Consider the following 25,219-nt stretch of genomic DNA (forward strand, 5'->3'; position numbering starts at 1 on the left):
AGATAAACAGAAGATGGGTTTATCCTTCTTTAGGTAATACTCTAACCTAGACACCTCACCTGAACTCTGTGTCTTATTTCCAGCTACAAAATGCACAGATCCACTTAGCATTAAAAAGCAAAACTGATTATCCTCCTTTAACATAGAATCAAACAAAAACCAAAATCTATTACTTATGATCCTTTTCATCATCCATTAAATGGCCCAAGCTAGAATCAAACTTTTTCTTTACTGTTCACACAAAATTGCATTAAATGCTGTTGAATCACTTGCATGGTTGCCCTTCTTTCCTATCCCACTAGGCCTTCATTACTATAGCTGTTTTGTCTCCCAAGTCTCCCTGCCCTGTATTCTATGCCCTCTCTTATCCATCTATCTCTTCCTCACTGACCTTAGTCTTTTTCAATAATAAAGGTTTGTTTTTTTTTGATGACACATTTGGTATTTATTTCAAAATAATTGATAAAACAAGCTATAATTTGATTATCATTGTAGGTAGGTAATGGATACATAGGGAATCATTGTGCTATTTTCTCTACTTCTGTATGTTTGAAAGTTTCCATAATAAAAAGTGAAAAAACTTTAAGTTCTTGTACAAAAATATGCAACAAAGAGGCTCATAGATTATTATTGGAGACGATTCATACTCACTGCCAACAAAATAACTTAAGCTGCCTTAAAGTACTACCATAATGTAACAAGAAAAATGCAAATAGATGAATTCTAAAAAGTTCCCCACATCCATTGGTAGCTACAATTTCCACATTCAATGCATCATTCTCAAGACAAGTTAAAAGGCAAACATTTTAAAAGGCCTTAAAAACATACATTTTGCAAGGGATCACCTGCAAGTTTAAGAATTAATTCCAAGTTTTCTGCATTCTCAGAACTCATAAAGTCTCAATTCTTTGCATCATTCCCTTTTCCAGATACCTTTGTATAAGGTCATTATTCATATATTCGGCAAAGAGTAAGTACCTATTAAGTGCTAGTCTCCATGGGTATAATGGTGAACACACAAGCCTTGCCCTCTAGAAGCAGATATTTTAGTTAGGGTTGCAGATGTGGCATCAGGCATTAGAGCAAAATTTGCTAATATTCTAAGTGTATGTGTGTCTGTCAACTTTTATTTTAAAGAATAAGTCTAAGAGTCAGAGTCATGAGATAGCATATTACATTTCATGATGGAAATAATTTATTTCACGTGCTATTGTCACCATTCTCAATTCTGAATACCTGGAATGCTACCTCTTAAAACTCAGGTTCAAATGTTATATATTTCACACTAACTGAAAAAAGAAATAGTAGAATTGGCACAGGAGCTATGAATACCCCTAATGCTTTGACAAGAAGTAGAGAACACCCCACATTTCAAAGCTTAAAATCATTTGTACAAAATAAAAATCCAAGAGCTTCCTTGTTCTACCACCTAAAGTCACTTATTTTACCATAAATAAACCCTTTGGAAATAGCCATGAGATGCATTATTCTGTACGGTGAACCCCTCACCCCCGGATAACATCTTAATGCCCCCAAATGATTCATTAAGTCTGATTTTCCAATGATGTATCTATTGGTTGATTTTCCTAAAGATTTTCCCACCAAACACAGTATCTTCAGTTCAGCATATATACGTTTAGCACAAGTTCATACTATGTTCATAATTTTCTATTATACCACCATTTTGTCAAGACAATTATAGCAGTTATAAATACCTCTCTTTCTGTAATCTAAAACCAACTTTAAAAGAAAGTAAACACCAAAATTCTTCATGCTTAAAGGCAAATGTATTCAGTTTCTTTCCATGCAGCACATAAGGTATCTATGTGCTTGTTCTTCCTTTTCCAAATCAAATTTGGGACAACTTTTGAGGATCCACTCATTCTCCACAGAGAGTCATCTTGTATTATGTGTTAGTATCTTATGTAGCGGGGAAAGGAACATTCTTGCTGACATACAGATTAGTCAAGTAGGGAGTGTTCTGGGAGGAGAGCTAACGTCTATAGTCTCTTCCATTGTTGTCATGAGGCTCACAGTGGGGCCTTATTAGTTTGTAACAGATGCCTATAGAAGCCACTCAGATATGCTACAGCAGGGAGGAAGGCACAGGAGAATAGGAGGAGGAAGAGACTTGATTTCCCATGATGGAGTGAAGAGGCTGGTCTAGGTGGAAAAAACAGTAATAATGGAAGCGATGTCGTCTTCTTAGAATGCCATGCCAAGCAGAAAGCCTCCGAAAAATCCACCAGTCACTAGAACCTTCTTCTTCACAAATGACACCATCTCCTCAGCTTTGCTTTTCATCTCTGTAGATATGTGGTTGCTCTTATGGATCTTCAGCTGTTTCTTGGCTTTCTTCATGTCCTTCTCTACTCATTGCCAGTCATCCTTGATGTACCCAGTATGGTTTGCAATCTGAAGGAGAAAAAATCCTCCTCCCACAGCTGTTGCAGCCAACTTTCCAACCTTCTGGAATATGAAACCTGTGCACCATCCAGTGACACCTCCTGAGTGTATAGCTGGGTTGCCACGCTATACTTTTCAGCTGAGGGCCCAGATTCCTGCCCGAACAGCTTGCGCCACCATGGCTGCTGCTTAGCAAATTCTGCAAGGTCCAGTGACTCAAAATGTCCTTGAGTGGACGCGGCCATTTCAGATAGATGGTCTCGTGATGACACACTTGGAGGCTCGGCGCCGTAGGACACGGAGTGGCGTGCCACAGTCGCCGCAATCTGCCTTCTGGCACGTGGGTCAGATCATAATAAAGTACTTTTAACATACCATTTGCTTTAAAAATTCTCATTATTTTTTAAAAATATGTGTCATGAAAAATAAAGAAATGTGGAGGAACTTTCCATATTAAAGGACACTAAAGAGACAAGAAAATGAAATGCAACACATTATCCTGCATTTAGTGGTATACAAGGTAAAAACTGGCATACTGTCAAGGTCAATATTAGGACAACTGACAAAATTGGAATAGATGAAAATATATCAATTTTTAAATTTCCTAAATTTGATAACTAATGTTATAAAAGGAAATGTCTTTATTTTTGGAAAATGAACACTGAACTATTAAGGAGTAAAGAAATTAATTACTCTCAATTAGTTCAGGATAAAATATGTGTATATATGTGTGTGTGTATATTTGTGTATGTGTGTGTGTATATATATATATACATGTGAGTATATATTTATGTGTACATACACATTCACATCTATATATGTCTTATTTCCATATGTCTAAGTAATATATATGCTATAAAAAGAATAATGAAGCAAATGTGACAAAATCTGGATAAAGATATAATACAGGAGTTCTTTGTACTATTCTTGCAATCTTTATGTAAGTTTTAATCATTTCAACATTAAATACTTTAAATTCAGTTTTCATATATTAAACTTGTATTACTGTTATACAAACAACAAACTTTATTATAACACACACACACACACACACACACACACAATTTTACCAACTTCCCACTGCCCATATAAAGGAATTTTAAGCTCCTCAGCATCATGCTCAGGGACTTTCTATAATCTGGTCTCAAATTAATTTTTTGCCCTACAGGTACTTCTTATTCTCTCGATGGCGAAATGCTCACCATTCATCCCTCCTCCTGTGTTTTGTTCGTGCTGTTCTCTCCACAAGGTGCGCTCTCACTGTTGCTCCACTGGTGACCTAAGCCTGCTTTGAGACCAAGCTCAGGAACCCCTTCCCTGCAATACACTCCTTTACAACTGTAGGCAGAGCTAACACTTTTCTTCTGTTATGCACTGAATGTGTTCCCTGAATTTCTTATGCCGAAACACTACCACCCAATGTGATATTATTTGGAGATGGGAACTATGGGAGATAATTAGGTTTACATGCAGTCGTGAGACACCAGAGAGTTTGTGTCTCTCTCCACCATGAGAGGACACACGCAGGTGGCCCACTACAAAATAGGAAAGGAGTTCTCACCAGGAACTCAGTCTGCTGGCACCTTGATCCTGGACTTCCTAAGCTCCAGAACTAAGAAAATACACTTCTGTTTGTTAAACCATGCAGCCTGTAGTATTTTGCTATGGCAGCCCAAGCAGACTAATGCACCTCCTCTGTATATTCACTGCACTGTGCTTAGGGGTAAACTATAGCAGTTAGCACTCTGTCTTATAATTGGTTACTGATGGATCTTTCTCTCCCACTTGGGGGTGAACCCTGAGGGTAGCACCTGTGTGCTTTATCTTTCTGTTAAATCCCTTCCATCTTTTTTTTTTTTTTTTTTTATCCTCACCCAAGGACATTTTCCCATTTTTTTGTTCAGGTAAAGTGGAAGGGACGGAGAGGAACAGAGAGAGAGAGAGAAACATCAATGTGAAAGGAACACATCGAGTGGCTGCCACCCGCACAACCGACCAGGGCCGGGGACAAACTGCAACCGAGGTACGCGCCCTTAGCGGGAACCGAACCCGGGTCTCTCGGGACCGCAGGTCGACGCTCTAACCTCTGAGCCAAACCGGCCAGGGCCCTTCCATCTTTTAAGGGCCAATTATGTCCTCCTTCAGGAAACCTACCCTGACCAGTGATTGTACCCACAGTGACTTATCTTCCTCCAAACCCTCACGGTGCTTGTGCCTAAATTATTTAACTGGTTACAATCTTACTGATATTTTTCAAAATATATTTGTATAGTTTTTTTGTTTGTGTGTTTTAAATAAGAAATACATTACTTACGTCAAAGCTGAAAAAATAAAAAATGTTGTCCTCTCATTACTGACCCCCATATTCCCTGGAACGCCACACATTTCCTGACTCAACTCCATCATTTCTTCTGCAAAATCAAAATTCTGACTAGATGATCTCTAAAGTCCCTTTCAGCCTGAGAACACTAAGGTCCTAACACAGAAGATTTTATTTTATTTCTAAATTTACAGTTTATATTTCAATTACAGTTTACATTCGATATTATTTTGTATTAGTTTCAGGTGTACAGCATAGTAGTTATACAATCATATGCTTTACAATCATATGCTTTTCAATATTTCAAGTACCCACCTGGCACCATACATGGCTATTTTAGTATTATTGACTATATTCTCTATGCTGTACTTTTCACCACATGACTATTTAGTAACTACCAATTTGTACTTCTTAATCCCTTCACCTTTTCACCCAGTCGCCCAAACACCCTCCCTTCTGGCAATCATCAGTCTATTCTCTGTATCTATGAGTCTGTTTCTATTTTGTTTATTTTCTTCTTTAGATTCCACATGTAAGTGAAATAATATGGTATTTGTCTTTCTCTGACTGACTTAGCATAATACCCTGAAAGTCCATCCATTATGTCACAAATGGTAAGATTTCATTATTTTTAATGGCTGAGTAATATTCCATTGTATATATGTACCACTGCTTCTTTATCCACTCATTTACTGATGAGCACTTGGGTTGCTTCCATAGCTTGGCTATTGTAAATAATGCTGCAATGAACATAGAGGTGCATATATTCTTTTAAATTAGTGCTTCGGATTTCTTCGGATATATTCCCAGAAGTGGAATTGCTGGTTATAAAGCAGTTCCATTTTTACTTTTTTGAGGAAACTCCATACTGTTTTCCAAAGGTGCCAGTCTGCATTCCCACCAACAGTACACAAGGATTCACTTTTCTCCACATCCTTGCCAACACTTGTTTGTTGATTTTTTTTATGATAGCCACTCTGACGATTGTGAGATGATATCTCATTGTGGTTTTAATTTGCATTTCTCTGATAACTAGCTAACATAGAAGATTTCTTAAACAAGGGGTGGCACATTGGGGTTGATATACTCTAGAATCCAACAGCACCTGATTTGGAAACTCAATCTTATCTATTTCTAGCTCACATTTCTTATTTCTGCCTTACTCGAGCCACCGTTCTAAGCTCTGGGAAGACAGGTGTAGATAAAAATATTAAGGTCCCTACTACCCTCATGGTGCTTTCATTCTTGTGGGAAAGATTGACAGTTAAAACTATATAAATAGCCCAGCCGGTGTGGCTCAATGGATTGAGCCTCAGTCCTGTGGACTGAGAGGTCCCGGTTCAGTTCCGGGTCAGGGCACATGCCTGGATTTTAGGTTCAATCCCCAATAGGGGGCATGCAGGAGGCAGATGATGGATGTTTCTATCTCCCTTCCTCTCTCTAAAAAAAAAAAATCAATAAATATATTGCCAATTTGCCTAAGCCTGCAGTTTCCAACAAGACATTGTACTAATAATGGAACATCTTCATCCAGAGAGCAAAGGTTTACAGTATATTTCAATAAAATGCTCAATAGACCATCTAGCCCTCTCAAAATACTTCCTGAGTCATCTATGTCATTACTTTAGCAGAGAACGTAGTTGCTTCACATTTTCAACCAATCCATGTCTTAAAATAAAGGTTCATTAATAATTTCCAAAATTAGAAGTAAACTAATTCTTCTGGATTAGGAGAATAAATAAATTATTGTGGATCATGTAATTGATCTATTGTGTAATCAATAAAAATTATAAAGATGATTGGCAGTTTGAAAAAATGCTTATGATGTAAAAAATGAAGTTAAGGATATAAAATTATATGACTATTTACGAGTTCAACAGTTGCCATAATGATCTTATTAAAAAATTTAGATCTGATTATATAATATTTGGAAGACAGTTTTCTAAGTCTTGCATCTCTACATATCTTGCTAACTGATCACTGACTGCCTTTGTCCTGGTCTTTTCAAGGATATTTGGATAGTGAACAGCTGGGAAGATAGAGTGTCTCTCTCTGGAGCAAAGAGAACTTTTGTTTACTGTCCAGCACAATAAAAATAAAGTCTTTCTTTATGACAAAACATATATACATATATATAAATAATATAATTTTGGATGGTGATAATTACCCTGCAGAAATATAAAACCAGGCAAGAAATTAGTGAGTAAAAAGGGTGTAGAAGGTATATTAAATAGTGAGTTGAGGATGCTACTTTAGAAAGACCGAAAAAAGTCTGAAGAAGAGCATTCCAGACAGAAGGAGCAGCATGTAAAGGCCCAGAGGCAAGAAGGCTGATGATCAAAGCACACATTCTGCAACTTACTTTTTTCATCTGATTTTAGAGATACACTGTGATCAGTACATTGTGATCTTATTCATTCTTTTATATAGATGCATTTTACTTTATTACATGCATGTTCCATGATTTATTTAATAGTCCTGTATTGATAGACGTGTAGGTTGTTGCCAGTCTTTTGTTGTTACAGGCAAAAAGTTACCAGCATGAAATTATCAGCACAGCCTGCTGGGATCAAACAGAATCTGAGCTGGAAACACAATTCTGTCTTTCTGTTTCTTTTCTTGTCTCACTCTTTATTTCTCCTATATTTCACAGGCTGTTTTAGGCACTAGGGATACAGCAGTGAACTAGCCCCAGGCCCCTGGCCTCTTTTCTTGTTTGTTTTTTTTTTTAAATTTTTATTTTTTATTGATTTCTAGAGAGAGAAAAGGGTGGGAAGGAAAGAGAGAGAAAGATCGATTTGTTATTTGACTTATTTATGCATTCAGCGGTGGACTCTTGTATGTGCCCTGACCAGGGATCAAAACCAAAACTTTGGTGTATCGGGTCAACACTCTAATCAACTGAGGTATCTGGCCAAGGAAAGATGCTTATTTTCTGTTGGGAGGAAGAGACAATATAAAAATGAACATGTATGTTAAAAGGACATAGTTTTGGATTGTGACAAATGCTGTAAAAGAAATAAAGCCAGACAGGGCATTACACTGCTTTCTAAATAGATGTATGGAGCACTTGGCAAATTTGATTAGAACTTACTATATATGTTTTTGTTGATAATAATGATTAGCTCATTAACACCCATAAATGTGAGCATTTTTTAAAGGATTCTTACATTTTAATTTATTTTCCAATTAAAGTTGACATGTAATATTATATTAGTTTCAGATGTACAACATAGTGATTATATATTTATATACCTTATAAAGTGATCACCCCAGTAAGTCTAATATCCATCTGACACCATACATAGTTATTACAATATTATTGACTATATTCCCTATGCTGTATTTTACTTCCTCATTATTATTTTTATAACTGGAAACTTGACTTCTTTTTTTAAAAATGTATTTATTTATTTTTGTTACAGATGGAAATTTGACTTCTTAATCTCTTTCACCCTTTTCACTCATTCCCCCAAACCCCCACACATCTGGTGACTATCAACTTATTTTCTGTATCTATGAGTTTGTTTCTATTTTGTTTGTTAATTTGTTTTGTTTTTTAGTTTCTGCCTATAAGTGAAATCATATGGTATTTGTCTTTTAGTGAGTTATTTCATTCAGCATAAATCCCTCTTGATCCACCTGTATTGTTTGCAAACAACATTTCATTCTTTTTATGGCCAAGTAATATTCCATTGTATATATGTACCACATCTTCTGTGTCCATTTGTCTATCAATGGACACTTAAGCTGCTTATATATCTTGGCTATTATAAACAATGCTGCAGTAAATGTAGAGGTGCATATAACTTTTTTTCTTTATTGATTTTTAGAGAGAGAAGAAAGGAGAGGGAAAGAGAGATAGAAACATCGATGAGAGAGAACACTGATTGACAGCCTCCTGCATGCCTCCCACTGGGGATTTGGCCCACAACCTGGACATGTGCTCTGACCGGGAACCAAACTGGTGACCTCTTGGTGCATGGGTCGATGCTCAACCACTGAGCCACACCAGCCAGGTGAGGTGCATATAACTTTTCAAATTAGTGTTTTGTATTTCTTTAGATAGATACCCAGAAGTGGAGTTCCTGGGTCATATAATAGTTCTACCTTTAACTTTTTGAGGAACCTCCATACTGTTTTCCATAGTGGCTGCACCAATTTACAATCTCACCCAACAGTGCATAAGGGTTTCCTTTTTTCCACATTCTTACCCACACTTGTTAACATGAGTATATTTAAATGCTTCGCACATAAAATTTTAAAATGAATTAATTGAATGCAGACTTGGAGTAACTTATGCTAATTCATACCCTGAATCAGAACGAAAATTCCTAGAGAAATGAATTACACATAAACTTAAGCCCTCCTAGGCACAGAGCACTTTTCTCACTGTTCACATCGAGTTTCACTTATCTTTGTTCCCGAGATTCTCAGCCACTGCCTTGACAATTTCCTTTTCCTCATTTTTTTTTCCTGCCAGAATAATCTCTTATACTACAGGCAGAGTTACTGGTTTATCTTTTTCTTTTCCGCTCCATATGCTTTCATGATAGAGTCATATCAAAAGGCATGACTCTAACAGAGCAATTATGTTTTTCACATAGGTTCTAGAATGTTTTGCAACATGTTTAAATTGGTTGCTTCTCTTTCCTTTACTCAACGTCAAATTTAATCATTTTTAGTCTTGAGGGTTATGGGAATAAGTTTTCACTCACTCAGATTCTGTGGGTCTTCACCTTCATGGTTGTCTCGTAACCCAAACAAATACTAGTCATTATATTAAAGAGTTAGAAGAATTGTTTGGACATCTCATAGAACTTTGACTCAGATAATGTATCCCAATAATACAGTTTCTCAAGAAAATGTCTTTGATTATTGCTTTCCTAATTTCTGGTTTCCTATAAGTTTTCTAAGTTCCTTCTGACTCTAAAAAGGTTTTAAACACTACTCAGGCCTAAATATATTTCAGGAAATTATCATATTTTCTTTATTCACAAGATAGTACTATTTTAAGAGAAATTAAAAATAATAATTAGTAATAGTAGTAGTATATTGTTTCAAAATGCATTTTATAGTGTTCTTTGACACTTTTCCTTAGCCATTGTTTACCTATTAATGGTGTAAATGGAGACCAGTAGATAGTCCCTCATATGACTATTTTAATATAAAGATTCTTAAAGAGTTGGGCTGAGCTATAGCAAGGTGAGTTCCTTTAGCCCTTTATTTTACCCATGCCCTCAGGGTTGCCAAATAAAGGTTGCATTTAGCAATATTTTCTGTTCATTGTTATATGTCTAGAACACAGCCTGGCACCCAACAAATATACATTGGATATTGAATAAATGAGATACAGAGAGATTGAATAATTTACTGATGCTCATGAAGCTAGTAAAGGGGCAAAGTTTGGAAATGATTCCAGGTTGTTTATCTCCAGTACCAAGACTCTAAAGTGTGATGTTATACTGCATAAAATTAGTCAGTTGATGGCTTCCAAAGCCATGGCTCATAATGCTGGTTTTACTGCTTTAAAAAAATACAAATGTCTTATCTACAAGGAATGTAATGGTATGTACCAGCAAAGAAATAAAACTACCAGTCTAATGTCCTAGTAGTAAAAGTAATTGTAATAATTAATATTCTGATAGAAAATATCTTTAAAAAAAGAAAATATCATTACTTCTATTAAAAATAGTACTTAATAATTTCAAGATAATACTTCCCTTTCAGCTATCTGTGTCTGACAGTAAAGGGATTGTCTAAACCTCCCCTGGAAATGGACTTTAGGAAACTGTTTCTTTCACCATTTTTAATTAATGAGCCCTGCTCTACTCGATAAGTAGGATTTTGGGGGGACAGGGGGATAAACACCTTTATTACATGAGCTAAGCAGGAGGGAAGAGAACTTATTTGCCTTTCCGGGCCTTGACTTTGCTCAGATAGAACTCCAGCTCCTTGCCCTCCAGCACATAGCCATCTGCTCGGCCACACTGGCCTGGTCTGGAAGCGATGCATGCAAGAAGCTTGCCCTGCTGGAACTGTTCCTCAAGAAGACTGCTGATTTTGGCATTCTTTTACCTCCCATCATATTTCTTCTGAATTTTCTTTGATCATTTTTTGCTTAAAACATCTTCCTCCCCAGGAGTCAGCTTAGCCCCCTTCTTGCGGCCAGGAGCAGTGCATAGTGGGACTTGTACCACCGTCCATATGGTGTGCTGTCAACAAGCACGATGCAGTTCTTGACTAGGGTTTTGGTGCGGACCAGTTCGTTGTTGGATGTATTGTAGACAACACCAGTAATCCTTGTTTTGTGCGTACAACACTCTGAGCCCCAGGAAAGGTTGCCCACATCCAGCCTCGAGGCTCTGTACTCCTTGTTGCCTCCCCGCACGCAGACCATGTGTATGTGGCGGGGTCCAATCTTAGTGTTGGCAGCAGGGTGTCCCAGCTCATATTTTTGCTTCTTGTGGTAGGGCTTCCTTTTGCCCCCAGTCTTACAGCGCTTGTGCCAATTGTCTCCAGAGATGTCCTTGGATTGGCGCCGGCTGGAAAGAGAAAATGCTAAGTAGGATTTTTTAAAAGTACTTTTTGGTGAAACATTTCTTCAAGTTGTGAGATAATCATTATCGTAGCAATGCAGTGGAACATGGTACTGAATGACCAGAAATAACAGCTAGCCCAGCAAGCTTGATATTTGATTGTGCTAAAGTTGACTTCCTGATTCTAAAAGCAATGAATGAAAAGAAGGTATTTAGCAGATGCCTGTGAAATTGATTGAGCACCCCCCACCCCCTTTTAAAAAATATTCTGTCCAAACACCTTAACTCATTTCTTTTTCTTTTTTTTTTTAAATCCTCACCCAAGGATATGCTATTTGGTTTTTAAATTGATTTTAAAGAGGAAGAGAGAGAGAAACATTGATGTGAGAAAGAAACATTGATCGTTGTCTGCCATCTGAGCCCCAATCGGGGATTGAACTGGCAACCTCTTTGGTACACAGAACGATGCTCCAACCAACTGAACCACCTGTCCATGGCATCGTTTATTTTCTTAAAACTTCTGTGAGTTTGTGTTGGTGTAGATTCTCTAAGAAGCAGATGCCAGTTCAGGATTAAACATGCAAGAAATATATTAGGGTAAATGCCTATGAGAGAAAAGGGGGAAGGCAAATGGGGAACCTGATCATATTCCTGTTTTACACTCCTACAATGGTTCTTACGGCCCTTAGAGTACATACAAGACCCTCTTGTTTGTCTTTCTGGCGGCCAGAGTATCACCAGTAAAAGTTCTCCTATTATATGAACTCAACAGTCAATAGATCCCCCTCCTACTCACCTCAAAGGGATTTTCTTTGTTCTTATACACAGGCAACCACAGGTCCAAGGGCCATATCTATTGTTGATCTTTCCTGCTAATTCCATCATCATTTTGATGTGACTTACTTTATATATTATTTAGTAATCTTGCCAGGTTTTCCTTGGTTTTTGGCCTGGCTCCAAGGTATATGCAACAGCAGGCACAATCAGGGAAGTAAAGATATTTTGCCTATTTTCCCCAGTCTACTTTAATAGCTAAGAATGGGCAACGCAATGAGATTTGGCAGTTTGGATTAGTGGAAAAACATGAGTGTGGGCATCAAACTCAGTTTGTAATCCCAACTTCAGTCCTTAGTATCTGTTTCAATTGACTCTGTGAGTCTCAGGTCTTCATCAGTCAAAGGGGCAGGGAAATCATGGTTGACTTGGAAGAACAGGGTGGTTGCAGGTTTTGTAGCTGGAAACTTCATGAGATTTTTCTGAGGATTGATGATCATGTTGATGATGATAACAATATATATATGCACATATATATCACAAAGAGAGCACAGCTTTTTTGGACACCAGTAGTGGGCAAATCCAAGTGGCCCTGGAGGCCCATACCTCCACCCCCCAATTTGTAACTCAGTCAGCCTGAGTTAGCTGAAGGAAATAACAGGCTGATAATTGGATTCTGTCCTTCCACTGCATAGATGTTCACTGCCCTCTCCCGCCCATCCTTATGAATGGGTAGGGCATTACAGGGGCAGGGTCTCATTCTTCTGAGGGTGCATGCAGTTCATGTCAGTCTGGCCTAAATTGTGGGTAATGAAGACTCAGGCAGTTGTGTGCACTCTCCTATTTGTTTGTTGCCTTGTCAATTTTATTCCAATTTATCCCATTTCATATTTGTATGATGAGATACTAATAAGTGCTCATGACCCCTTTGCATGACAGTTGGAGACCAAGTAGGAATATACACCACCCATTCCAGTGGTATGTGTTTCTGGAAGCAGCAGAGTTTAACTGGTCCACCTATGGTGGGAAACAACCCTCCTAGGGCGACCAGTCACCTGAAAGGCTAAGGCCAGGGGTGTGCTAGCCCAGACCCACGTTTGGTGGCATCAGAGGAATCTCTCAGACACCAAAGCTCTCAAATCCCGAAGTCACTTGAAAGAGGTGGATTTTCTGCAAAAGGAAACCCCAGAAGCACAAGACTGCTTGTTGCCTGAACTTTGCAAACTTCCAAGGCCTCTAGCAGCTCTGGGGTGAGGCCAAGCGTGTTTTTGAAAATGTCCATCACAATTTCTAATGTGTCCTCCTGAATGAGGACTGCTGTCATTTCCAAAGTCCCACCAGCCCCTTAGTTCTAGGGAGAGGCTTAATTGTATACATATGAGTGCACTCCTTTGTTTTATTAGAGACAATGTATAAAATAATTTATCTGTGCCCTCTACCTTGCCTTCATCCCCAAATTTCTTGTACCTTTCATCATTTTTCATAAAACCTAATGCCTTGAGTTTTAACTGGGGTGGGTAGATGGTCTCCTATAAAATTAAGATATCTATGCAACTTCTATTTATCACACTGTGATACTCTAATGCATGTTGTGATATTTTCTTCTGGCACTATGAAAGACCACATTGATACCACTACTGTCTGTTTTACTACCGTCTGCCGTCTCAAACGCACAACCCATTTATCATTTGCTGTCTGACATACAGCACATTTGCATATATTTTCCTGGTCCATCGCCATTAACCTGGAGAGAACCTTCATTCTAGAGGAGCTGAGAGGAGACGAAAAAGGGAAGCCTGAGGAGTGAGAGCCTCTCTAGAGAAAAAAGGAAAATGTGAGGGAAGAGTTCCCTTCAGCTCTTCCCTTAAAAAAAAAAAAAAAAATCACTTTCATGTTTGCAATATCTTACGGGCTGCTTACACCAAGAGTAATGAAATCTTGTGGCAATTATTGTGATCTTCATGACAGTTTATCTCCTTAGATCTTGCTGACGATATTTAAATGATGCCACCATAACACTGACCATCTGTCTGTCTTTATTGCTATGGACTTTCACCCAGTGCTGTGGCACCGTGGGTGTCCTTTGGCTGATGCTTAGGCAGCCAAATCCTGACCAACTACAGTCATACCCCATGTCTCCTGTGCTTGGCCAAGAAAACTGTCAGGTTCTCTCTTCATGTCAGATGTAAAGATATTGGGTGTGCCCTGAGACTGACTGCTGAACTATAGAGCGTGAATTAGGGTGGAGACATAATGGAAAGAAAAGTACAATGTAGCAAAATCTAAATGAAGGAAAGTGCATAAGAGCAAAATGAAGCAGAAAACTTCCCAGACAGATAAGAACATAAATATATTTTCCTAAATTCATTCTGGTGAAACAGTCTATAAAGAGGGAAAAGCCGAAATCAAAACATAACCCTAAGTAGACTTTTAAAAATGATTAGTCATACATAGATTTTCATGTTGTTTCACATTTACCAAACTTTAGCTTTGATGTTGGGGTCATTTGTGTGATCTTCAACTATGAGACCTTCTAACTGGGCTTCTAACTCCCAGAAAAATGGGTGGTTTTCCCCTAAAGGGCAATTGGGAGGCTCTAAAGGGGTTTACAGTGCAGGTAGTAAGTACAGGAAAGAATAAAGGAAGGTCAGAGGAAGGTATCTCCAGCTGGTATAGTGCCAACCTTCTCCAGAACAGACCCTGTTTTTCTCAGTTGCTTAGTTATACAGCACATTGCAAAGAGTAAGCTGTTGGCCCCTAGGTACAAAAGAGGTGAGTCCAAGACTGTATTTTCTAGTAGAAGATTGAAATGAATATTTCATGGATTTCTCCTTATCTTCTATTGCCAGGTGAACAAATAAGTAAGAGAGAGGGTTAGAATAAAATTTTGAGCTCCCAAGTATGACCTGGGGAGGTCATAACTGACCCTGAACTGTGTTATGATGTTGGGGCTCCAGAAAAGGTGGAGCTGGAGGAAAATGGATGATGTTCTCAGGATCTTGGGCAGCTGATTTGCTGGGAGAACCATAGGTGACGTCCAGAGAATTACAGGGAATCAGGAGTTCAACACTTGAAAGCATTCTCATAATAATTGACTCTAAAATGCTCCAGGTAAATATCTCTATTGTCAGTCAGCCCATTATTGGTATATGCTTCCTACCTCATTGGCTATTGTACATATTATTTAAGAATATGCCTTGTTTCTGTTGTATATTTTATCTGCCTAATTTCAAGGACAGTTGAAACCATTATGTATGTTGCTACAGAAAGTATGTCTTACACAAGTATATTTAGAGACATACTGCTAAACATCAGACTCTTGACTGCCATTTTCACTGCTGCTTTGAGTACAAGTTTAGGTCTGTCCCTCTGCACTCACTTCCACCAGAGGCCAGAGCAGCACATCAGAGCCAGGAGTACAGCAAGTCATCAGAGTTCAGATTCTTTCCTGCTTCCCTGTGGAAGGGGTCAAGAATACAAACATCCTCAATTGCTACAGCAGAAGGGAACATTAGTCCATCAACAGAACCAAACAGGAAACACCAAATGGACATTTCTTCTATTTATTCTGTGACTATTAAGACAGACATAGTTTGGTTCTTTCAACTAAATTTGTCAATGAAGCACAGAAAACACCTTAAAAGGTAGAGAGTCGTTTTGGTTAGTTTAAATTCCACAAAAAAAGATTTAATGCTGTTTTGCCAGTTATTTTACTTATTACAATCGATGCAATGCTGCATTCTTAAGATGTTGAAATTGTACCGTATCTTAAGTTATTTTTTTAAGCCGTGAACCAGAAATTCAACATTTGCTGCATTCTATTGAGATTCATACTATTTTTCACTTTGACCTTAATTAAATTTCTCATATTTCCTTTCCAGATCTGCATGTACTGAGCAGCGTACTCGTGCCTCCCTTCAGTTTGTGAGAGGAGCTGAGAGTGTCAGACAAAGGCAGGCAATACCTCGAATGGGACTTCAGAGGTTTGTTTGCCTCACCAACATTTTAATCTTGGTGTGTCAGTTTGTCGTCCACTCCATTACATCGGAGTAAGTTGTGTTCCTCACTGCCAGTGACAGCAGATGAGCCAAAATGAGGCACAGTGTAATAATCTAAGCCTAGTGACGGAGCACAAGGGAATATCATTGGTATTGTTATGAATATTTCCAGAAATAAATCAATGAGCCACATTATTCTTATAATTATCTGGAGTTATTTCATTCCAGAAAACTATTTGACCTGCTGTTAAAAGGAAATGAGTGTTTCTTTCAGCTTCCTTCATTATTTTTCTCATCCAGCCAGTGGTGCACCAATGGTGGGAGTGGCCCACCCCGGCAATAAGGGAGTGCTTTGTGTGTAGAAATTTTTAAAGAAATAAAATAATACTAAATTAGTCTGCTTTTTATTACCATTACACACTGACAATTCTAAGCAATGCCAATGATACCACTCTTCTCTGAAAAAAAATCTTTTGTTGGTATAAGTTCTAAACCATTGTTGAAGTTACTGAAATTTAATAGTATACTATATATAAGCTAAAAGTTACCATGTTTTTTATTACATATTCTTTAATAAACATTGCATTCTACATGGAGGTAACTCTGACTCCCCTTCACTGGACTCAGCTACACATGTTTATTTCAAGAATAAGCAGCCAAGTTCTGTTTCTTCATTTTCACAATCACTTTGCTATAATTGTTTGTTTTCAATCCATGATGAAACACAGGATTCACAGGATGAAACACAGGATGTACCACAGGGGTTAAAGATATGAACTGAGCCTGAAGCAAACTGAAATAATTTATAATAATTACAAGCTTTGGTGATTTTTACCTAAAATAATAGAAATTTATGATGACTTTTCTGGTGAAGGTATTTTAGTGGAAAAGTCTCAACAGCAGAAACATTTGAAAGCTGATTAGAACTGATTGCAAAGAACAAAGACATGGAAGGTATTGCAGTTCCTGGAATTTACAGTTAAATGGGATTTTAATGAATTCCTGATTAACTTATTTTGATTTTAAAGTTTTCCTATTTGTGTATTTGTGGGGTTTTTTTTGTGTGTAAAAGAAACATTTGAAATTAAAATAAATGAAAAGTGTCCTTCAATCAACTGTGAGTGAAGATAGAAGGACACATGTCGCTCTCCTGATTCTATCGACTATGAATATGTGAAGATCAATTTGACAAAGCCATTGACAAATTTGCAGAAGTGAAGGCTCAAAGCCAGAAACTGCAATGGGATTATTCATCACCGTGGCAAATCAATATGTAGTATAAATATTTTTCTAAAAACACATTAATGTATTTTAAACATTTTAAAACTTTGCTTTTTTTTTTTTGCATTTTACTAATTTTTACTAACATTATAAGATATGCAAAATTTAATAAATGAAAATAGTCACTGTCCACATTTCTTTTCTGGACATAATGTTATTTGTTTCATTTCATGATCATTACTTAAAATACTTTTGTCATATAGGGAAAAGGTATTAAGCCCTGGCCGGTTTGGCTCAGCGATTAGAGCGTCCGCCTGCGGTCTGGAGAGACCCGGGTTCGGTTCCTGCTAAGGGCATGTACCTCGGTTGCAGTTTGTCCCTGGCCCTGGTTGGTTGTGCGGGTGGCAGCCACTCGATGTGTCCCTTTCACATCGATGTTTCCCTCTCTCTCTCTTCCTCTCTCCCTCCCACTCTGTCTGTACAAAAAAATGGAAAAATGTCCTCGAATGAGGATAAAAAAAAATAAAATAAAATAAAATAAATTAAAAAAAGGAAAAGGTATTAAAAAGTATCCCCTTTGGGTGTCAAGTATACTAAGTATGCCACTGCATTTATCTCTTCATTTTAACTCAAAACAAAATGCATTCTCAGTCTTTTTAGTATCACAATTATGCTTTTGAAAATTATGCTCCAAAGCAGTTAATTTTAATAAGGTAAACTAATAATGAAGAAATAGAAAGAGCTACTCTTAAATATAGTTCTCATCCAATATAGATCTTGGCAATAGTTATATTTCTAATAAATGTATGCTTCATGTAAACAATTTTCTATACGCTTAGTAGGATAAAAATAATACAAAAATTCAGCCTGTTAAAATTTGAACATGAAAAGAACAGAAATTATGATTATCTCATAACAACTAAAAATAGTTGGATCTCTAACTTAAAACCTTCAACTGCAAGTACAGATAGTTTCGCTAATTCTAGAAAATGTTTAAGGAATAAATATCTTGATGCCTTTTAAGAAAACAGGGAACACTCTCCAACTTAATTGATGAGGCTAGCATAACCTTCATATTAAAACATAAACAGGAAATTATGAGGAAAACATTTCTGGGCAACCTCAATCATGAACATATATACCAAAATTCTTAATGTCAGCTCACCAAACAACATGTGCAAATGATAATATGTTACAAATAAGTTGAGTTTGTTGTAATTATGCAATGTTGGTTTAATGTTAGACAATCAATTAGTAGATCTTACCACATTAACAGAATAAAGGGAAAATGTTAAATTATCATCTTATTTAAAAAGCAGTTGATTAAAGTCAGCACTTGTTTGTAATTAAAATGCATGTTTTGGCAAACTAAGAATAGAAGAGAATTTCTTTAATCTAGCAAGAGGTACCTACAAAACATCAATAGCAGACCCCATGGGAATATTGAAAGTTTTTCTTCTAAGATCAGGAATAAAACAAGCGTGAGAACTGTCATCACTGCTAGTTAGCCTACTGCTACTCTGCTCCCTTCCAGCAGAATTAAAGCCAAACCATGTTCTGAAAGATAAAGGATTCTACTTCATTTTTCCATCTGAAGTAATTCACAGACAATTCCACTTTCTCTTGCTCTCTCAATTCCCACACTACCTGAGTTTCATAAACTCTGTTCGGAGAGTAAGGCTGTCTTTGCTGATGGTATTTTCTTCTCTTCTGTGTATACTCAATCAGTCATAAACATCTCTCTGAGAATTACGTTCAACATATGAATTTCCCTGCCATACATTTGTATTTAAATGTCAGCTCCTTTGGAATACAGGAAGAATTTTATTTGGTTATACTTAATAATAACTAAATATCTTTTATAGAAGAAAAATCTAAAAATATGCATCTTGCAGTATATTAACAGAAAGTTCTACATTTCTGTTAAAAAGGTTTATGATGACTCAGACATAATCTAAACTGGTAAATGAGAGACTAATATACAAGCTTACAAGACACTAAATAATGTAGTAGAGTTAATTTAAGGCAAAGTCTTAATAGAGAAACGGAGGCACAGACAATAAATATCACACAGCTGATAAATGGTAGAGCTGGTACATAATTCTAAATATCTGACTCCAGAAACCCTGCTCCTCACTGCCATGCTACAGTACCTCAAATATATATGGGAAAACATGGAGAAGAAAAGTTGCTTTGTGCAGCATTTACTTTAACCAAATTTTGCAATAGCATCCTTATTCATCATTTAAAATTAGAAAGCCTTAATTGTAGAATTAATCTGGACAAGATGAAAAGCATTGGTATTACTAATGATTACATAGAGTCTTGAGGTCAAATAGAGATGAAGATTTAGAAAAATTATGATTTGACGAAGTATGAGATTTCAGATATATCATAGTAAAATGTTTTTACATACCTCTTAATGACTATTAATAAGTAAAAGTGTCCTGTGCAATTTGTTTTTTTCAACATGGCTCTGAGGACATTGAATATAAGTTAAGTCTGCTCTGATTTATTTAGACTTTTTATTCATGCATTCAATAACACCCTTGGCAGCTTGGGGGGACATTTTGAAATTTGCTATAACTATTAAGATTACACCTTCAGCAATTGCAACATTTACAATGAAAAATTTTACAATTATATGTTTCCCCCACTACCCAAAAGTAAAATGTTCCTATGAAATCTTTCATAAGACAAAATGGCATAAAGCAAGAGTATCTCCACTTTCTGAAAGTTTGCATTACGCCACTTCACTTTTAGGGAACACTTTTGTTGTACTTGTTCTCACTAAATGAATGAAATCTGAAGATTTTTGCTTTTATGAAAAAAGCCATTACTATTAATGTACATTGTTTGTAAAAGCTAGGTGGCACAATGTGAAATTTTGGGGATACATGTCCATTGATTCCGTCAGGTAAGAGAAATTACAACCACAGAAAATAAACTTCATTTCTTCTTTTATGCAACAAGAGCTGTGTCACTCTTCACATCTTTGTTTGGTGTCCTGATTAACCTTCCTTTTCTGGCTCCATTTATCTTTCATTAATATGCATCATTTCATAGTAAAACATTTTAAGTTCAGATCCTATGAATTCAGAGTTAATTATAATTCATAGAATAAACCAAAGATTACTTTTGGCATAAGTACAGAGATAAGAAGGTTTAGCTAAACAATTGGACCCACACCTAACAAGCATTTGCAGAGATTTTGTTACCTAATTTGCAAAATCCAGGTAGCTTATTCCATTCACAAAGCTGCAGAGTGATAGAAAGCTTTTTCCATTTTTCAGCAAAGCACTGTACAGGCAGCAGCATGTTTATAAAAACAGCTTCTTGCGAATTAATCAGGATTCTTCAGCTTCTATTTTCAAGGGTCTCTCGACCTCTGAGGACTTGCCCAAAAATCCTTGACCAGGTCAGTCTGGAAGTACAAGTTCCTTTGTGGTTCCAAATAGCACAACTGGGTATTCTAGAGATATTTGCTCTAATCTTTGTTATATTTATCTCACGTGCCCTGTGCTGGAAGCTCTGTTCATCTGTATCCATTTACTAGTAACATGCTCCTGTTTAGTAGATGTATTAGTTTGTCTTCTTGTCTGTGACTGTTTGAAAAAGTCTAGGGTGGGTCTCCTGTCCATCAGCTCACCATATTCCATGACCACATGTCCTGAACTTTTCATCTGTAGCTGATGTGGCCACTCCATGCTTCCAAGAACTTGCATAATGTTAAATTTTAGAACATTTACAAGTTGTCAGGAAACATGTACCCACCCACAGGTCATAACCTTTCCCCCATTTTTTCTTTCCCTTTCTCTAAACTTCAGGATTTATTTCAGTGGAATTGAAAAAGTCTACACATTTTTTCACAACTGGAATTTGGGGTTGGTGAAGGGAAGTGGTAAATACACTTTAGAAAGGAATGTTCTGCTAACAAATTAAGATTTTATTTTTTTTAAGCCATGGAAAACTATCATTCTGTTGTTGTTTTAACAGGGAGGGAAATCATCAGAGCTATGCCTTAAGAATATTAACCTGAGTAGTATGTTTTGGGTGGATTAAAGAGAGAAGAGAACAGAGTCATGAAAGGCAGTGATTGCTGTCAGATCAATCTGAGTGAGAAAATAATTAAATCTTGAACTAGTGAAGTAGCAGAGGACATGAATAGAAAGGGGGAAAATGTCAGTATAATTGGAAGGACTTAGCAACTGAGTAAAGGTTGGGGAGAAGGAAAGTCAAAGGTAACTTTGAGGTCTTGCCTGTTGCCCATCTTAGTGTTAATGCCATTATGGAAATATGGAACAGCAGCAGAAGAATCTCTATTCTGCACTTGGGAGGCCAGTAAAATGGGCAAGAAGAGGTATTTATTTAACTAGGCAGTGGCAATGCAGAAGCCGTGTTACATGATTTGCAAGTTTCTATTCTCATAGTCTATGAAAATGGATAGAATTTCTATGTTGAGAGTATGCAGTATAGAAAGATAAGAGTTGCATGGGATTTTAAAGCACACTCACTGAGGATAAAAGAAACATGTACGAGAGAGGAATAGTCATGGAGCTATAAGGGAACCCATGAGAGTACACCATCACGGAAAGCCAAGGAGGAGAATTTCATGCAGCAGGTTTATCTACTTGGGGTTCTTTGAGCCTCTTGAATATGTTGATTAATGTTTGTAATCAAATTTGATTATATTTCAGTCATTATTTTTTCAAAATTTTTTTAGTCCTCTTGTCATTCTCCTCGCCTTGTGAAAATCCATTACATGGATACTGGTACACTTGCTGTTGTCCTACGGGTCTCTATTCTTCAGCTTGGATAATCTGTGCTGATTTGTCTTAATATCTGCTGATTCTTTCTTCTGCCATCTTGAATCTGCTATTGAGCCCTTCTAGTGAATTTTTGTTTCCATTTTCAAATTAAGAATATGCATTTTTTTCTAATTTGTATTACCTTACCACAAATTTCTACTTGTTGATTCATTGCTGTCATGTTTTCCTTTAACTTTTTTTTTTTAATCCTCTGAGGACATTTTTCCATTTATCTTCAGATAGAGTATAAGGGAGGGAGGGAGGGAGGGAGGAAAGTAGGGAGGGAGAGAGAGAGAGAGAGAGAGAGAGAGAGAGAGAGAGAGAGAAAGAGACATCTATGTGAGAGAGACACATTGATTGTTTGCCTCCCACAGGACCCCGACCAGGGCTGGGGACCAAACCACAACTGAGGTACATGCCCTTGACTGGAATTGAGCTCAAAACTCTTTGGTCTGACGCTCTAACCACTGAGCAAAAACAGCCAGGGCTTTCCTTTCATTCTTAAACATGGTTTACTTTAGTTCTTTGAATTGCTGCTCTTAAAATAAGTGCTTTGTAAAAAGAAAACCAAAAACTCATAGATACAGGCAACAGTATGGTGATTACCAGAAGGAAAATGGGGTGGGGGCAGTTAGAAGAGGGTAAAGGGAAGATAAATGGTGATGGGATATATTATAGAATTGTACACTTGAAACCTATATAATTTTATTAACCAATGTCACCCTAATAAATTTAATAAGAAGTTGTTTGTAAGTGTTTTGTGTGGTTTTTATGTCTGTAAAATCCAACTTTTGGAGACAACCAGAGATTGTTTCTATTGACTGCTTTATTTCCTGAAATGGATCACATATTCTTGTTTCTTTGCACATCTCATAATTATTGTATTGAAAATGGGACATATTAGACAATAGTATAATGAGTCTGAATTCTGTTTTTTGTTGCTTTTTTACTTCTGAAGCTTTTTTGCTGCTAGTTTTTAAATGTTTTAATTATTGATTTTAGAGAAAGAGAGAAAAGGGGAGAGAGAGAAAGAAACATTGATTTGTTGTTCCACTTATTTATGCATTCATTGGTTGATTCTGTTTTTTTAGCCTCACCCGAGTACATTTTTCTATATTTTGTTCAGACAGAGTGGGAGGGAGAGAGAGAGAGAGAGAGAAACATTGACGTGAAAGGGACACATTGAGTAGCTGCCACCCGCACAACCAACCAGGGCCGGGGACAAACTGCAACTGAGGTATGTGTCCTTAGTGGGAACTGAACCCGGGTCTCTAGACCGCAGGTTGATGCTCCAACCACTGAGCCAAACCGGCCAGGGCCATTGGTTGATTCTTGTATGTGCCCTGATTGGAGATCAAACCCACAACCTTGGCATATTGGGACAATGCTCTAATCAACTGAACTACCTGGCCAGGGCCATTGTTGCTCGTTTTTGCTTGTTTAGTAACTTGCCTGAGCTAAATTTGTAAAATATTTTCACCTGCCATTTGCATGTGTTCATGTCTTTGCTCAGTTAAAAAAAGAGAGAGATGTAGATATAGGTATATATGTGGATATACATATTTATATATTATATGTTATATCTCTATATATTTAAACTTAGTAGTTATATATGAGCACAATGATATATAGTATATGTACACACACACACACACATGCACGCGCGTGCGCACACACACACACACATACACACTTGTTTTTATTTCTAAGCCTGGTTTCCCTAAGGCTGTATGGCTTAGTGACTGGACAGAGACTGTGTTCAACACTTTGAGCCAGTTAAGGCTTCTGTGCTCTGCCAATATATCTCTGGGTGGGCAGGGGAGCTCATATAAAATTCAGACTGTTATCAAGTGTGCTCTGACTCCAGCCTTTGCTTGTCACTGGGCCTTTTCTTATCTTCCTTCTGCATGCACACAACTCCAGGATTGGCCAGGAATGGCTGACTAGCTTTGACTCACTCTGGTCACCACATATGTACAGCCAGCAATATGCCTCAATCATGACTACAATCCCAGACTAGTAAAGCTCTTGGCTGTCCCTTTTTATCCACCTGAGAGATAATCATTTCCACAAAAAAGTGCTGCTAAGAGTGGTTGTGTCTCACCACTCCAAACTGAGTGAGTGCACACTTACTACAAAGAGCAGTTGCCAGTGATCATGGCCTGCCCGCCTCTACAAAACCTCTGTCCTTATTGGGGGTTGGGGAGTATGGGGCAGTGGGGGGGGGGGGGGGGGGCGCGGGCAGAGGGAAGCAGCTCTGGGCCAGAAAGTGACAGATTCTCTTTAATCTTACTCAAAGTTCAGCAGTTTTTCAAGCCTAAACACTTCTCAGATTGTGGTATGCCTTTGGTTAATTTTCAGAATTGCTGAAATGATTGTTTTCATCATTTTATTCAGCTTTACAATTGCTTTTTGGAGAGAAGGTTTGTCAGTCTCCTCACTTGCCTTAATCAGGAACTCTACACCTATTTATTGTCTTAAGAATGGATTATATATTCACTCTGTTTCATGTTTACATGCATAAAATTTAAAGATTACCTAATTATACATCTCCTTTTTACAATGTTTAGGATTCCTACTTTGTAACTTTAAGAGACTAACTAGCTCTAATCTAAGTTTCATTTTCAAATTTCTTTAGCTTTTCTCTATTTCAACATGACTTATGTGTCATAAAGGAATAAAATAATAAGAAATTGAAAAGTGACCAGGCCATTTCAAATGCCTTAATCAAAACTGTTCAAGAGGATATGGTTGAGAAATTGTAAGAAGGTCAATGTAGTATTGATCTACATTATTCCAGGACCTGCTTACTTATTCACAGAGTAGAAAGCCTCTACTCTTTAAGGATGCATAATTACATCAAAACTCATTCTCCTGAGAGAGGATCTTGCATCTTTTCTTTTCATATCACAAAAGCTTATGCCAGAGAACCCTGGGTAAGCCAATCTGAAAATCACATTTAGAACTTTCAGGGTTTTGAACTTGAATTTATCTCAGGGGTTAAACAGGACCGTCATTAGCCCATTATCATATAAAAATCCACTGACACCAATGTCTATTCTCTGAGGGAGCAAGGAACCCAGTCAGGCATTGTGTTGTATTCTTGGTGATTATGATATTTAAGACTGTTTCTTAAACAGCAGTGTATACGGT

General features: G+C 37.3%; 2 pseudogenes; both read right to left on the minus strand.

Annotated features, from left to right (window-relative positions):
• Positions 1-2,205: 2,205 nt before the first annotated feature.
• Positions 2,206-4,770, minus strand: LOC118620743 (annotated as a pseudogene).
• A 5,862-nt stretch (positions 4,771-10,632) lies between these two features.
• Positions 10,633-13,363, minus strand: LOC118620744 (annotated as a pseudogene).
• Positions 13,364-25,219: the final 11,856 nt, after the last annotated feature.

Source organism: Molossus molossus, unplaced genomic scaffold (assembly GCF_014108415.1).
Source record: "Molossus molossus isolate mMolMol1 unplaced genomic scaffold, mMolMol1.p scaffold_m16_p_8, whole genome shotgun sequence".
Taxonomy (NCBI): domain Eukaryota; kingdom Metazoa; phylum Chordata; class Mammalia; order Chiroptera; family Molossidae; genus Molossus; species Molossus molossus.